The following is a 10,211-nucleotide window of genomic DNA, read 5'->3' as shown; positions in this document are numbered from 1 at the left end:
TGCTTACCTAGCATTTTGTGAGGCCCTGGATTTGAACTCCAGCAGAAAACAAACACCAGACCCAAACAAACAACAAGCAAACAAAAACCGCAGGCTCAAAATAAACAAAATTTGGATGGATGAACAGGAACGGACAGGCTCAGTCAAGTGGGTTGAAAATTCACTGGGCATTCTCTCTGGCCCGGTATCACAAGGTTGGAAGATACTAACCCCATGTTGTTTTCTTCCTCACCTCCGGGTTGCAGACCCCTACCTACATCATCATTTACTGAGCAAAGGTCAGGCTTGAGAAACCATTAAACACCAGGGCAAACAAACATACAGACCGGACTAGCCATCCGCTACAGTTTGGTGCTTACGGCCAGGTCTGGGCTAAAAAGCTGAGGGAGACGGTGGGCAGCGTGGAGAGAGTTCAAGGCCAAGGCCATGCTGGAGGAAGAGGTGGGACTCTGGAGAACTGCTTAGACTAGATGTTGGTGGCTGAAGATGGGAGCGGGGTGAACGGCAGCCTTGTCTGAGGACTTGGGCTCGTTTTCATTAATGACAGAAACACCTTCTTACTAAGGGAACACACGAGGTCTCCTCTATGATCACGCAGCTGTTGGGGAGAGATGGAAGCTGCAGCACCAGTCTGGTGGTTGTAGCAAAGATGGATGATCCTGAAAATTCCCACCCTGACGCAGCAAATTTCGACAGGGCTGATTTCCATGTGGGTGGGAACTAGACGTTTGTGGGGCAGTGACTGCCTGCCATCTATTGGTCAGTGTGCGTCATTGCAATTGTAAGAATGTGAGCAGCGACAGCTTCGGATGCGTTGATTTTTTTAAACTAGTCTCTCTCTGTCTCTGTCTCTCTCTGTCTCTGTCTCTCTCTGTCTCTCTGTCTCTGTCTCTGTCTCTGTCTCTCTCTCTTCCCCTACTAAAGCTGTTTCTCTTTTTGTTTGCTTGGTATTGGTAGATGCATCAATTTTGTGATTATCAATAATTACATCTTCAGAATGGAATGGACGACGGGGTGTGCGTTGAGATGGTGATGTCACTGCATGAGGAAAGTATCCTGGATTCCAGTTGTTAATGTGTTTTTAATAGCCAAGAAATTCTTCCCCCGACATTAAATGACCCAGGCATTATCTAAAATCCCAGGGAGGCTTGCATTTTCCCACGGTCTGGGGGGATGGGGGGTGGCGTCTGCTCTTTACTGTCCTGGCGATTTTCTTAGCCTCTGTGGAGGAAGGAAAGACACTGAATGGAGGGAGATTCAGGGAGGCTTTGGGAGGGGATGAAGTGGGTTTTAAAAGAAGCAAGAGTCTTGAGGGATGGAAAAGACCACCACCCTGTATGTCCCATGTCTGCATTTCAAGAGGGATTTATAGAATAACAATGGACAACAAGGACAGGCGAGACAGTTGTTTATCTTGAACCGTTTAGGGGGCCCCCAGGCAGTGGGATTGGGACCGGTCCCTGGTGCATGAGCCGGCTTTTTGGAGCCTAGTGCCTATGGTGGGAGGCTTTGGCGCAGCCTTGGTGCAGGGATGAGGGTCTCGGACCTGCCTCAGCTGAATGTACCAGGCTCCGCTGACTGCCCATGGGAGACCTTGCCTTGGAGGAGGTGGGAATGGGGCGTGGGTTGAGAGGGCAGGCTGGGGATTGGGAGGAGGAAGGAGAGGGGAACCTGTGGTTGGTATGTAAAATGAATAGAAAATCTCTTAATAATAATAAAAAGAAAGAAAAAGGAAAAAAAAGAATGGACAGAGAATAAATGAGAAAATGTTCAGCATCCTTAGCTACGGGGGAAATGCCAAATCAAATGACACTGAGAGCCGTCTCTCTCCTGTCACCAGGCAAACAACAGGCCATGACCTGATGAGAGGATGGCAGAGACGAACCCTTCTGTACTGCTGATGGGCACAGAAGTTGGTACAGCCACTACGGAAATCAGTATGGGGGGGGGTGGTCCTAAAAACCACGACGGAAGACACAATTACCACATGCTCTAGCTACACCCCTCCAGGGTGTATATAGTAGAGGAGTCTAAGTCAGCACACCACAGAGATACTTGCACATCCATGTTTACCCATACTCTGTTCTCAATGATCAAGAAGCCAGCTCAGACGTTCATCAATAGATGAATGATAAAGAAGAGGCCATAGTGAAGAATATGTTATTTCATTTGCAGGAAAATATATGGGACTGGGGAATCACCAGACAAAGTGAGGTAAGCCACTCAGAAAGACAAAGGCTTCTTCCTCTTTTCTCTCATGTGCGTAATATAGACTATACATGCATGTGTGTGTATATGAGACATAAAAGCAGAGGGGAGCTATGGGAGTGGGGGAAGGGAGCTGGCAGGGTAGGAGATAAGGGAAGGGGGTGAAAAGGGAGAGTCTGAGCAAAATTCAGCGATCTATCTATGAAAATATCATAATGCAACCTGTTATTTTGTACATTAAAATCAATGAAAGAGAGGTTCATTCAGAAAGGTCACACAGGGCTGAGATATAGGCCAGCCATTAAAGGTTAAGACTCATAACCAAAAAACAAACAAACAAACAAACAAAAAAACCAAAACAAAAAAAATTTAAAAAAAGACTCATAACCAAAACCTCAGAAAGGCCACATGTTTGGGATCATATCTGTGTTCCCCAAATCCAGTAAGAGGCCAGAGAGGTGGATCGATGGCACAGCTGTACATATTCTGTTATTAATTCTGTCTTTGGAGAGTGGGAGCTAAAGGTGTCTAAAGGTGTCTAACCACCAGCTCATGCTAGGGGTTATTTTGGGGGTGTAGAATATTATGGGTGCCCAGCACAGTGATAGGCGTGAGCTCCTGGGCCCTGCTGTTCTCCCTGGGCAGGTGAAAGCCAGCCTTCTGGATGGAACTCTTTCTTCCAGCTCCCTACGTGTGGAGCAGAATGGTGTCTGCAGAGAGGCCCCAGTGCAGCATAAGACCCAAACCAGGAAGTGGAGGAGGGGCCTCTGTCTGTTCACAGGGAAAATCTATTTCCCAGATTGGAGAGGAGAACTGGAAAAAAAAATGAATTCGGTCCTCAGTGCAAACCCCGAGAATTGTTTTACAAATTAAGAATGAGAGATGAAAAAGATACTCCATGAAGCCAGTTTGGCCGAAATCTAGGGAAAGTTGGAAAGATGGATTTAGGAATGTTACGAGTTAGGGCTGGAGCAGATCCTACAAACGGGAAGTGGGTGAGGAGCCGGGGCTCAGAGTCTGTTCCAGGGTTCCTCTGCACAGTAGCCGAGCCGTCAGGGGGCGTGCGCCTTTGCAGTCAGGGTCCAAGTGGTCCTGGAAAACGGTTCACAGTGTTCTGCAGAATGCTGCCTCCCACATCCCATGTGAGCGTCCTGTCAGCGTTTTTGGAGGTTCGTGACAGCAGCGCTTCTCATCATCAGCAGGAAGCACCTGGTTTTGCAAAGCCAGAAACAGGCGGCGGAATGTCCAGGCCGTGCTCTGTGCAGGCCTGGCCGTTCGACCACTGAGTGGCAAAACAGATTCTAGAATGACCTCGGAAAGGGGAGGATGATAGGCCTTCACGGTTGTGCCGCGGTAATGTGAGTTTTCCTGGAGACTGAGGTCCGGGAATAAGGAGGCTCACAAAGACCCCCTCACGTGTGAGGAAACTCCCCTCAGCAAGAGCTGCTGAGGGACAGGGCTGGAGGGAGGAGGGCTCAGCCATGGGGCATGTTTTTTTTTTTCCTCAGGACCCACATCAGGCTGTTCACAACCACCTGAATTTCAGTTATGTAGGATCTGAAGCCTGATCAAGGCCTCTGTGGGTACCTGCACACACACACACACACACGCACACGCACGCGCACGCGCACGCGCACGCGCACGCGCACGCGCACGCGCACACGCACACACACACACTTTTTTTTTTTTATTAAAAACAAAAGAGCTGTTGTGCTTGGGGTTGGGGATTTGACTCAGTGATAGAGGATTTGCCTGGCAAATGCAAGGTCCTGGGTTTATTTCCCACTGGGGAGAGGATGAGCTGCCCACGGCATACCCCTAGACCTAGCTCAAAGTCTCTGGCTCTTGTTCTCTTTTGTGACAAGAGGAAATCGTGTGCTGACATTTCAGGATGGGTTTTTAGTGGAGACACAGGATTTCATAGGTCTCATGAGGAAAACCTTTTCCTGGTAGAAGGCCATGCTGTAAAACGCTCAATCCTGCCTTATGAAATATCTTTCCTAATGAGTCGACTCTGGGAGGTCGACTGAAGCGGGAGTTTGTCTGGTGGGAGACAGTCTGGGGGTCCACTCCCAGACTCCCCACTACTTAGTCACATGTACGGCCAGATCCCTTCTATCTGGAACCCCATTCCCTTACACGACAGTTGAGGATCTAATGTTCTTTCCACCCCTAACGTTCTAGAACTTGATGATCCCGTGACTGTAGGCAGAGATGTAAGGACATAAACGGAGGCATCGCTTTTGTTAGACACTTGAAGCGAGTCCGTGTGGTCCAGTGTGTTTGAATTTAGAAACGGGGTATTTAGGAAGATACTAACTACTTCATACTAAGGAGGCCGCTGGTGTGAAGCCCTAAACCGGCAGGGCTGCTGTTCTTATGAGAAAAGGAACAGCAAATGTCTTCGTCTTTGAATACACGAAGCAAAGGCCACCGAGGACGCAGTGAGAAGGTGGCTGTGACCTGAGATGAAAACCCCCCAGATACAGCATCTTGGTCTTGGGCTTTCAGGTCCCAGATCTGTGAGAACGTTAATGTCAAGTCACTCACCCAGTGGGACTGGATGAGGAAGGCTGAACACACTATATACCCCTTCATCCCTCAGGGTTACTACGATTTAGTAGCTTTTGGGAGAGCGTATTCAGCTTTATCCATTGCTAAAGGAATAGAAAAACGAACTGGATTCTGGAAAACAAGGCACTCTAGTGCTTTGGGTTTTGGGGGAGCCACCTATGTTAGGGTCCCAGTGACTGGGTCTTTCCCAAGGTGGACTGATGAATGTCTCTAGGGCATTTTCTCTGCGATCAACCAATTCTCTGACACCATCTGGGTGTTCTGACCCCATGTTAAGAGTGGCAATCAGACCTGACCAGTGAAGCTCGATCTCACATGACTTCCCTCACCTCAGGTGCCAGTTGCAAGCTCCCAGGCCAGCCAGCTTTCTTACTGACTGTGTACCAGGGGCTCCCACCACCCTCCCCTTAATCTTGGTAGTGTGCTCAAGAGGCTTACAGTGCCCAGGAAAGAATTTTCTTATATTGTCTTGTTGAAAGATGCCAATGCAGGGGCAGTTAGTAAGGCACACATACAGCAATGTAGGGTGTGCTTAAGGCATGAGGCTTCCAGGTTGCCTTCAGGAGTGCCTTTGTCCAACCTGAAAGTTCTCCAAAAGTGCATGCCCCCGGTTTTAAATTACAGTCTGCACTCCCCTGTCCTGTCCCAGAGGAGATGGGGCTGGGTTGAAATTTCCAATCCTCTCATTTCTTGTACTTTCTGGTAACCAGATCTATACTGATGCTATCTAAGGGTCCTAGCTTTAGTCACTTCCCGGCAAAGCTCAGGTGTGGTGGAATGTTATTTTAAGGTGTGTTACTTTTGTTTGTGTTGCATTTGTTTAACTGGGTGAAGCTGTGTTACTGTGCCTATCTAAAACACCTGATGGTCTAATAAAGAGCTGAGCGGCCAATAGCGAGGCAGGAGAAAGGATAGGTGGGGCTGGCAGGCAGAGAGAATGAGTAGAAGGAGAAGTCTGGGAAGAGAAAAGAAGGAATGAAAGAGGAAGGAGGAGGACTCCAGGGGCCAACCACCCAGCTACACAGCTAGACATGGAGTAAGAAGGAAAGAAAAGGTATATAGGAATAAAGATAAAAGCCCCAAGGCCAATGATAGATGAGATAATTTAAAGTTAAGAAAAGCTAGCTAACAACAAGCCAAGCTAAGGTCGGGCATTTATAATTAAGTATAAGCCCCCGGGTGTGATTTATTTGGGAGCAGGGTGGCGGGTCCCCCAAAAGAACAAAAACAAACAATAAAACTCAGGTGTGATGGGAAGGGGCACATTAGGAACAACAAAGAGAATTCCTATCACCCAGAAAACCTCATATTTTTAGAAGCCCCCCAGCCAGGAACTTGAAACAAAGTCCAAACAGGTTTCTCATATCACAGTGTCCAATATGGAGTATGCCTGGCCTTAGGTGGTATTCTATGATGGGGTGAGGAGGTTGTTGGACTACTCTTGGAGCAAAAACGTTGGGTTTGGAAAGCTTGAAAAGATATTAATTACGGGCTGAATACATTTGCTGGAGCTTCTGTTGATTGTAGGCCCCTCGGCATCTCAGGCAGATGTGGGGTCAATGGACTGTAGGCCCTAGATCACAGGACAAAGAACTTGAATGTGTGACGCCGAGCTTGTGTGTCCTCCTCGGGGGCTCCGATGGGGTTCTGCGCTGCTTGCACAGCCAGGGGTTTCTAGGAACTGCCCTCGTCTAAGAACCACAGAGGAGGAGCAAGCCAGGTACAGAAGACCTGGACATCAAGTACAAGGGTCCCCGTGAGAAGTCTGAGGTGGCTGAGGACTCAGCCAACAGCAAACACCAGCGTCAAGAAACTTGACCTGGACCTCGGCTTTCTATGTAGCCAAGATAGACCCTGTCTTGACTTCTTGTCTAAGGATAAGACATTATCATTATACAGTCGGGGGGAGAAGGCAGGGTGAACGGACAGCTATGACTTGCTGTGAAGGTAGTGTGCTTTGCCCTGTCACACAAATGCCAGGCTGAACTTAGACTCAGTCAGTCATGCTCTCTGGGCCTACATGAAAGCATACTGTGCTGGTTAATTCCAACTGGCAATCTGACAAGGTCCAGAATCTCTTGGGAGATGGGCCTTTGAACACACCCGTGGGGGCATTACTTTGATTAGGTTATGAGGTAGGAAGAGCCACCCACTGTGGGCGGCACCATCCCTGGGGATGGGATCCCGGACTGTATAAAAAGGGAAAAGCAAGCTGAGCACATGCACTTATTACTTTCTTCTTCCTGATTGCAATGTGACCTGTAACACAAATTCTAAACAGTCTTTTAATAAAAAAAAAAAATCCCGGTGCCAGATATTGGGGTAAATGCTGAAAGACCAGAGAGACAAAGGAACAAGCCATGTCTTACCTCTAGGACTCCTCAGCCTGAAAAAGTCTTCGGTTCCGGTCTCCTCAGGCCTTATATACCTTTTCCTGTCTCAACCTTCCTAATGCTGGGATTAAAGGCGTGACTTCCAAATAGTGGGATTAAAGGTGTGTGCCACCACTGCCTGACTGTTTCTCTCTTGACTGAGTCAATCTCATGTAGTCCAGGTTGTTCCTCCCCAGTGCTAGGATTAAAGGTGTGTGCCACCACTGCCTGGCATCTACGTTTAATCTAGTCGCTTGTTCTGTCCTCCGATATTCAGGCAGATTTTATTAGGGTACACAATATATCACCATAGTGACCAGCTGCCTTGACTTCCCTACCATGGACTAAACCTCAAACTGTGGGCCAGAGCAAACCCTTCCATAAGCGGGTTTTGTCAGGGTATTTTTATCACTCAGCAGAAAAGTAGAGACAGTTGCTTGCTCTCATTCACTTTGTATGAAGTGTGTCTAATTCAGGAAGAGACCACGTTGAGCTTGAATTGTACGTGGTCATCACAGCTGTTGTGTTAAAGTGATTAGAATAAATGATTTCCTTCTTCTGACACGGGCAGATCTATATCAGAGTTCCTGAGGTCACTCTGAAGACACCCACTGAGGGATCCTGAAGGTAAAGAACTGTTCTGAGCTGTTCTCTTCAGAGAGTCAGCACACCTTATTATTTTCTGGTTCTGAAAGCTTGGCAGGTGTAGAGCAGACAGATTTTCAATATCCAGAATACTTTATTTTTCAGAATCTCTGAGAATTTCCTAGATAGATACCCAATTGCCTAGATACATTTTACTGATGTAAGAAAATAAATGTTCCATATACACTGAAAGCATTAAAAAATATTACCTTGCGTATGAAAACTATTTCTGTGTGGCGTCTTCATACATACATGTTCTTGTGTGTGCATGCATGTGTATGTGACTGTGCCTGTGAGGCCAGAAGTAATGTTCGGTGTTCTCCTCTCTTATTCTCCACCTTATTTTTGAGCAAAATTCCCTTACTGGACCTGGAGCTCACCAATGCACCAAGACCAGAGAGTCAATGAATTCTAAGAACCCATCCTGCCCCCTTCCAGGAACCCTCACTTCCCCCACTTCCCAGGACCCGCCCTTCCTTACCTCCCCAGCACTTCTATTATAGGTGAGTACTACCACATTCAGCTTTTCACCTGGGTGCTGGGATCTGAACTCAGATCCTCATGCTTATGTGGCAAGAATTTAAATGCTGGGCAGAGCTAGGAGGATCTCTGTGAGTTCGAGGCCAGCCTGGTCTACAGAGCGGAGATCCAGGACAAGCACCAAAACTACACAGAGAAACCCTGTCTAGAAAAACAAACAAAGAGGGCTGGAGAGATGGCTCAGTGGTTAAGAGCACCGACTGCTCTTCCAGAGGTCCTGAGTTCGATTCCCAGCAACTACATGGTGGCTCACAACCACTTGTAATGGGATCCGGTGCCCTCTTCTGGCCTGCAGGGAAACATGCAGGCAGAATACTGTATACATAATAAATAAATAAATCTTAAAAAAAGAAAAACAAACAAACAAACAAAAAATAACAATAAGTTGCTGGGTGGTGGTGGTGCATGCCTTTAATCCGAGAACTTGGGAGGCAGAGACAGGTGGATCTCTGTGAGTTGAGGTGAGCCTGGTCTACAGAGCAAGTTCCAGGACATGCTCCAAAGCTACACAGAGAAACCTTGTCTTGAAAAAGCAAAGCCAACCAACCAAACACAAACCCCCCTCCTCAATTAAGTCACTTATTTAAACACAGTAAAAGTCTAGAGAGATGCTCAGCGATTAAGAGCACTGGCTGCTCTTCCAGAGGTCCTGACTTGAGTTCAATTATCAGCAACCACATGGCAGCTCACAATCATTTATATAATGGGATCTGATGCCCTCTTCTGGCATGCAGGCATGCATGTAGACAGAGCACTCATACATAAAAAAAATGCATAAATTTAGCTTAAAATATATTTTAAAAAATGGAACTTCATTTAAAGCTGACTGGGTGAAGGACCCAGGGGACCAAAGATTTGTGTTTGTGGTTTCTAATGTTCACGGTTCATGGGCACTTGTTGCTGTCTCTTACCCTTTCATGTTCACAAGGCGTAAGTAGTTGCTTTGATCTGTTTTCTTTCAGGCTCCATTCAACACACCACATTGTGTACCCATCTGTGTCTCCTAGTGGCCTACTCTGCCCTCAGCTGACTTGGGCTGATCTGTTGAAAGTCCCAGAAACTGCCTAGGAGCCCTGCCCTCCTCTGGCGGTAGGTCTGATTCAGACATGCCATGACTTTTCATATTTTATGTGGGAGCATCCTGGCCCCTTCTTTTCTGAATGTTCCCCCTTTCCTTTAGGCTCTCAGAATATATCAAACTTAACCTGTAGGCAACACAAATAGACACCAGCCGACTTAAACTCAGTTATCAAACCACCACTGGGATTCTTACAGGGTCGCTAGGAGAGCTAGAGGGCCAGGCTACGACATCTGTAGGGACGCCGGGACCAGCAATTCTTGCCACAGGGAAGGGGTTGTTTCCGTGTCTGTGGCTGTGTGCTTGCACAGCGGATGCCTGCTCCAGGGGCAGAGCGGGGCCCAATCTGCAGTTACTGCTGCCAGGGAAACACGATCCTCTGCACCTGCAGCCTCCTCTAGAGCACACTGCACAGCCGCTGCTTCTTCATGTCCCTGTCTAGCACCACATTCAGTCTCCAGAGGGGCCGATTCCAACTGTTGAGTTCTATGGCCGTAACTCTTCGCAAAGGATGTTGGGAAAGGTAGTCTGTGACATTTTAGCTTTTTTTTTTTTTTTTTTTTTTTTTTTTACGTGGGAGGTGTGTTCTGCCTCCTTTAATGGAGGATTCCTAAGACAGTGGTTCTCCGTTTAAGGACAGGACATTCAGATGATTGGCAGCCAGAAGTGACAACTGTCCACAATGTGAACTAAACGACACCAACTTTCTGCCTTGAAGCACAGATTATTAAAATCCAAGCCAAACCAAACAAAAACTGGCGATACTAACCATGATCTATAAACAAGTCTTTCTT

The 10,211-nt window shown here is 47.4% G+C and overlaps 1 long non-coding RNA gene across 1 annotated transcript; it reads left to right on the top strand.

The window, feature by feature from the left end:
* The first annotated feature begins 1,692 nt into the window (after positions 1 to 1,692).
* LOC143268315 (uncharacterized) lies at positions 1,693 to 9,813 on the top strand. The gene is made up of 3 exons (XR_013044126.1): positions 1,693 to 2,214; positions 7,726 to 7,781; positions 9,302 to 9,813. It is a non-coding gene; the product is annotated as an uncharacterized LOC143268315 (long non-coding RNA).
* Positions 9,814 to 10,211: the final 398 nt, after the last annotated feature.

Source organism: Peromyscus maniculatus, chromosome 13 (assembly GCF_049852395.1).
Source record: "Peromyscus maniculatus bairdii isolate BWxNUB_F1_BW_parent chromosome 13, HU_Pman_BW_mat_3.1, whole genome shotgun sequence".
Classification (NCBI taxonomy): Eukaryota; Metazoa; Chordata; class Mammalia; order Rodentia; family Cricetidae; genus Peromyscus; species Peromyscus maniculatus.
Note: the sequence above shows the minus strand (reverse complement) of the source record. Positions and strands in the feature narration are given on the sequence as shown.